We start from the raw sequence: 6,056 nt of genomic DNA, 5'->3' as shown, positions 1-6,056 counted from the left end.
GAGCTTATACTGGTTGATCCCAAAAGGGGCCTTTCAAAGTGATGCAGAAGATTAAAGAGGCCCTGTAACCAAAAGTGTTTAAACTGATGGGGTTAATTTTGGTAGCGCCAAATCTGAGGAGCAACATCACACATGAACCAGGCTGCAGTTCTGAGGGAGCAGCAACTTCTGGTGAGACATTAGCTGGGGACTATAATCAGCAACCGGGGGTTATTTGAAGGGAGTGACCCTCTTGAGTGGTCTCGGTTGAAATCAGGGCTGCATGTCTGCAGCCTAACAAGTAAAGCAACAGTGATTACGAACAACAGCCCAGTAAGTAATTTTCTACCGGAGGACTTCTGATTTCTAGCGTGTTATCCTCCACAGCAAGGATGAAGTTGTCTCCAGACAAGTGCTGAATGGACTAGAAACACAAGACTTTGCAAGAATGCTGAGCAAACAGAAGCTGGCATTAATGAAATATTGACTAGGTATAAAATTCTTTCGCCTCTGCGCAAGGTGAGGGAGTGTAAAAATAAGGTAGCATAGATGAAAGGAAGACCTAGAATGCTTGGGAGGAACCAGGGTCTGCGTAAGAACACACTGAAGTGTAATTCCTGTGTTTTCTGCTGACAGTTATGTGATGTAGAGTTTCAAGTGCTGGATTCTTAATTGCATTTTTATGACTTGTAGTTGCAATACTAGAACTGTACAGTGGAGACAAAGCATTTGTAAATAGAATCCCAAAGCACTAATTTATTATTTTTTTCGGTAGTGGCGTGCTAGCAGCCACGCATTAATTATTTGTAATGCAGTATTAAGTGTCATGTGTGAGCCGTTAATGCCTGTAGGGCCACTAGAGCCAACAAACATTTATATTGTGTTGAAAGCTCTTGGGAGACAAACATTCATCATTAGTCGCTCTGTCTGCTTGGAGTCCACCTTAGAAGTTTTCTTGGAAAGTCTCCGACAAGGACTTCACAATTAGTCAATAAGGTGCAAGGATCACCAGGGGGTAAGAAAGCCATCCCACCTAAAGGAAGCAGGGAGCAGTCCTAAATTTTTTGGCATTTAAAAAACCAGGTGATGACTGGAAAGCGTCCTGCTTAGAAAAACGTGGCTTATGCCACCTTACACTGTGTATTTTTTTAATTGACTTTCCCTATTGCCGTTACCGAGGATGTCTCCTTGATCCTGACATTCTGGTTTCTTTATTCAAACCTTTTATTTCCTCTCCAAACTCTTTGAAAACATTTTTTTTTTTTCCATGAGAAATAGTTCTCATATGATCTTTTCTAACTAGACCTTCAGTGTGCTTAGCACAGGCTTTGTTCTGAACACAAATCAGGAACCACCTACTGCGTAATCACTCGGTTCCTGTCTTCTGATGGAGGTTTGTCCTGGGTAACCTCAGCGTGGCTTTCAGCACTGTTACCTGTTCTACCTGTTAACACTCAGTACCACTTTGATCCAAGCTTTTGACAGTTCTGCTGTGGAATATCTCTGTCTCCCTTTTCAGAGTAAGTGTCTCTGACTGGGAATATTGTTTTAGGATTATATCTGTATTTTCTACTCCCCTTCCCCCATCTTTAGCTTATTCATCATCTTCCTGTGTTTTGAAGAACACCAAAAGCCTTCATTCAGCAGAGCATGTGAACAGAATCTTTGTTCAGCAAAATGCTTAATTATGTTTTTCAGTCGTGTTTGTACAAGCGAGTTAGGACTCACTGGGACCAGTTCCTGTCCTTGTAGCGAACAAGAATTAAGCACAATCTTACTCATTTATCTCTGCAATTCTCCCTCCCTTTCCTCCTAACACTCCCCCTCTCTCAGCTGTGGACACTATTCCAGCAACTGTACGACTCGAAGGCAAGACAGCTGTATCTGAGGATGGTTGTTTCCCTTAAACCCCCCTGTAAAATGTCATACTCTGGTTATTGCCAGCAGTTTGGAACAGATGGCCCGATAGGCAGCGTAGCATCAATTAAAATTCACTGTAGCGCTGTGCTTGGTTTCCATTAGAGTCACAAAAAGTGCGGCCAATGTTTCTCTCTCTTAAAAAAAGTCATCTGTGGGGCCCAATATACACACTCTGCAAAGAAATGCCCGTTGGTCTGGGTAAAAGGTGTTTTTAAACATTGACTTGATTGTATCTGGCTTGAGGGTCCAGTTGACACGTCAGAGTTGTCCATTAAAATCAGCGTGGGCTGTGCGGAGAAAGTCTTTGCAAACAATAGATCACTATATCCATTGCGGCGACGTGAGGCTCACGCTGGCAACCCTACATACTGCGCATTTCTGGGGGGTTTAGGCTGCCTGCACTGTAACGGGCCAAACCCCTGATATTAACGTGCTGCTGCCGCTTTGTCTGCGCTCACTTCCTCGCAGGTAGACGCAGAGAACAGGTAGATAGAGGAGGGAAAAGCACATGCTGTTTTCTCAGATGTCCCGTTCTGCAGGATGGCCCGGGTATGGTGTCGTTCTTGCGATGCCCTGCGACCCTGATGCCTTTTCACTGAGGTACACCCAGCCAAGGGTGCATCTCCCACGCTGAACCACTGCAGCGCAGCTCAAGAGCGAATGTGTCAGCGTTATGGAGTGAATGTGAAATGGCAGACTTGAAGACTCCCAGTTTTTTTAGCGGTATCTACAGCTTTGAGCTACTCCTGTCTTGAGCAGAAACCAAATTGATACTCCTGTCCGGTTGATGCTGGATTAAATTTCTAAGATTATCATATTCATTTGACAACGTAAGAAGACCTTTGCTCGTTTCTTGCTGTCCAAAGCTGCCTGGAAGGAGCATCTGAGGTAGAGGCAGAGGCTTTGGGCAGGTCCCTCAGCGCAGGCGGAGCTGTGGCTGCCCATGGAGCCGGCAGAGGGAAGTGTTGTTCTAAAATACCCACACCTGCAGCGAGAGCCTTTTTTTTGTTAGCTGCAAGCCACATTATTGCACCAGGGCATCAATGATCTGGAGCGTGTGTAACACCTGATTTATAAATTCTCAGAAGGAGAGAAGAAGCTTTAGCAAATGCCAGAAAGAGCAAGTGTGACAATAATCAGGATGTGCCAGGGACCAACATTAAATTACACGTAGAACTATGAAGCTCACATGGTTTTTATTCTCTTTGGGAGACTAAACGGTAGCGTGGCATGTTAGAGGTTAAAGGGTCGTGATCAGCTGGTCCATGCGTGGTACAGGTGACAGTAAAGCTGTAGCCTTTCATATCGAGAGGTGGGATCTTGAGAAAGAGCGGGTCAGAACTGCACCTTGTGATCACACGGCAAGTTGTCACAGGGGGCTTTATTCCAAGAACCGGCTCGGCTTCCGATAACCGCTGCCAGCGCCTCTGCCCATCAAGGTGCTGTTGCTCCTGCGACTCCAAGCGCTGCTGGAGGGTTAAAAGACAAGTATAATGTCGTCCCTCTGATATTAAAAAGAATATTCAATGGGAAATAATTCCAAGTGAAATTTTGACTATCAATATTACCCTCTTAAGCATGCAGGACTCTGCTGTATAGCTTTCCCTTCGTGAGATTTCCCAAAATTGTGCAAGTGAAGGGATTGAAGCAGATGCTCAGGACACCCGTTAGTCACACTGAGCGTCACATTTGAAACTCTTACTTCTTTTGAGATTCAAAGCTGGTTTCGTAACGTCTAAATATCAAGTTAAAAATGATCAGGGGATGTCATGATGTGTGAAATGAAACTCAACTTCCCCTGGATTGTCAAGCTGTTGTTTTTCAGTGCCTTATAAATGGCTGTGACAAACAATCAGAAAGGGTGTCAGAGCTTGAAGAGCGTTTTCGAGATAATGTTGCTTTTAAAAAACGGGAAGAAATTAATCCTAAAATAATTGCACTAAGATAACCCCAAAGATAAACCCATCTGCTAGGTACACAGTTGGGAGCTGCACAGCTAAAAACAGTGTTGGTTTTGAGTAGGCAGTTAACAAAATATTCCCTTTGCTCAGATATCACGGCTGTGAGATTTGGGGGGTGTGACCGATGTGTTGAGTGCTCCCCTTGTGCTTCTCCCAGGAGCTACTCAGTAGCAAAATAAGTAAGAATCAAACCTAGAAAGTTGGGCTGTGATCTTTTTCTCCAGCAATTATGAACTGTATGACCATTACCTTCAGTGTTCTGACTTAATTCCATACTTTTATTTTTAGCACGAGTAGCTCGTGGTTTTACAATTTAGCACAAATAATAGTTCATGGTTTCATAATTTCGTTAATTTGTCTTCCTAGCCTGTTGCTGATAAAAGGAAAACGTGGCAGATCCTGGAAACAGGCTTTTCATTTTTTGAGTTAATAGGAAGAAAGATTCTAGAATAAGAGGTGCTTTTATTTATTTTGCTCACAGAAAGGGGAAATAGTTCCAGTAAGGTAAAACGGATGAAATCATTCCTGGGGGAAACCCCAACAGAGCAGAAGATTTATGTGGGTGATGGAAACGGAGGCGCAGTCAGCTAAGGAGGTGGCAGGTCAGGAGGCGAAAGGGAAGGTCGCTGGCCTGCTCTCTGCTGCTCCCAAACCTTACCAGCGGCGCTGGGAGCAGGAATTGCAGACGAGGCCACTCTACTGTCCTCTTTGTGATGCCAACAGCGAGGCTGCCAACTCCGAGGTTAGGCTGGTAGCGAAGGACATCACCCTGAGCAGCAACTATCCACCCAAACCAAATGCAAACCAAATATGTTCTCTGCCAGGCTACCAGTATGGCTGCAAACCAGTGAGACAAACATGCGGGGGTTTTTTTGTACACCAGGCATGTTCGCGTTAGTATTTCTATGCGTTTGGATTAAAAAGGGAACTTGGCTTTTATTTGTAATTCGTTTCACTTTTGGCTCAACTGCAACGCTCGTGTTTCCAACCGGGCACACAGTTTTGTGTTGCACAAAACTAAGTTCTATTTTAAGGGCTCTTTTAAGTCGAAACGAATCGTGATAGCTAAACGTGTGCTGCATACGATTTGCAAGTTGTTATTTTTGCAAAATTTAGCATCTGTGCTGTTTAAATGTAGGGGGTTTTGTACACCTGTGAAGAAAAGGATGGTGTGTTTTATGGAGGAAAAGCAATATTTTGAAAATAGTCCCTTTTTCCATGAAACCGATGACTAGACAAACAATAAACAGTACAGCCGAGCAAGGAGTATGATTATATTGTAAACAGAATTTTGAATAGATTCTTGCAGCGGAGTTGCTAATGATGAAAATACGACAGGAAAATTACTTGGGTAGATTGCGTGACTAAGAGGAGGCAGACACAGCCCATTTGTCCCAGTTATTTGCAGAAATCCTGGTAGGAATCGAAATTTTCCTTCAGGCTTTCACCCGTTTGCCCAGCAAAATCAGATTTTTGGAGGAGGGAGCTGCACCGTCCACCGGAGAAAGAGGAAGCAGGAAAGCCAGGTGTATATACGATTTCTTTTTTTAAACATTGTGTCTATTTGCGAACTTTTTTATGCTGTTTACCACGTTTCCACTGGAACTGCAAAGCCGCAGAAGGCTCTTGCCATACTTTCGCCCGTCCCTCGCAACCTCGCGCCCGCCATCCGATGAAATCACAACCTTCAACCTTCTTTTATTTATTTTTTTTTTAATCGCCGGCGATCACGACTTTCTCCCTTCTTCCACCTCCTCCCGCTTTCCCGCACCTCCAGTTCTTTACATGCTGGCACCGGGGGCGGAGGGAAGCTGCTGCCTCTTGGCTCGCCACGGTTGCTGCCCCGGCACCGGCGGCCTGACGGGGCTCCCCGCCCCCGGTAGCGGCCGCAGGTGAGGGGACCGGGGCGGGGGGGGGGGGGGGGGCGCTTTTGTCCGCCGCAGCCCCCGGGGCTGCGGCGGACAAAAGCGCCCCCCCCCCGCCCCGGTCCCCTCCCCGCGGCCTGTCAGCGGTTCCCCCCGACCGCGCCCCATTGGCTGTGGCGACCGGTAACGTGACAACGGCGGCGAGGGCGGAGCCGGGATCCGAGAAGTGCCGGTTAGAGCCGGTGCCTCGCGTTGCGCCGCCGGTTCTCTTCGCGAACGGGCGGGCACCGCGTTAGACCGCTGCGGCGGCGGCGGCGAGCGTGGGCGGACG

The sequence above is a fragment of the Leptosomus discolor genome, chromosome 3 (assembly GCF_034619465.1).
Source record: "Leptosomus discolor isolate bLepDis1 chromosome 3, bLepDis1.hap2, whole genome shotgun sequence".
Taxonomy (NCBI): domain Eukaryota; kingdom Metazoa; phylum Chordata; class Aves; order Leptosomiformes; family Leptosomidae; genus Leptosomus; species Leptosomus discolor.
The sequence above is the reverse complement of the archived record's forward strand: the minus strand, read 5'-3'. Positions refer to the sequence as shown.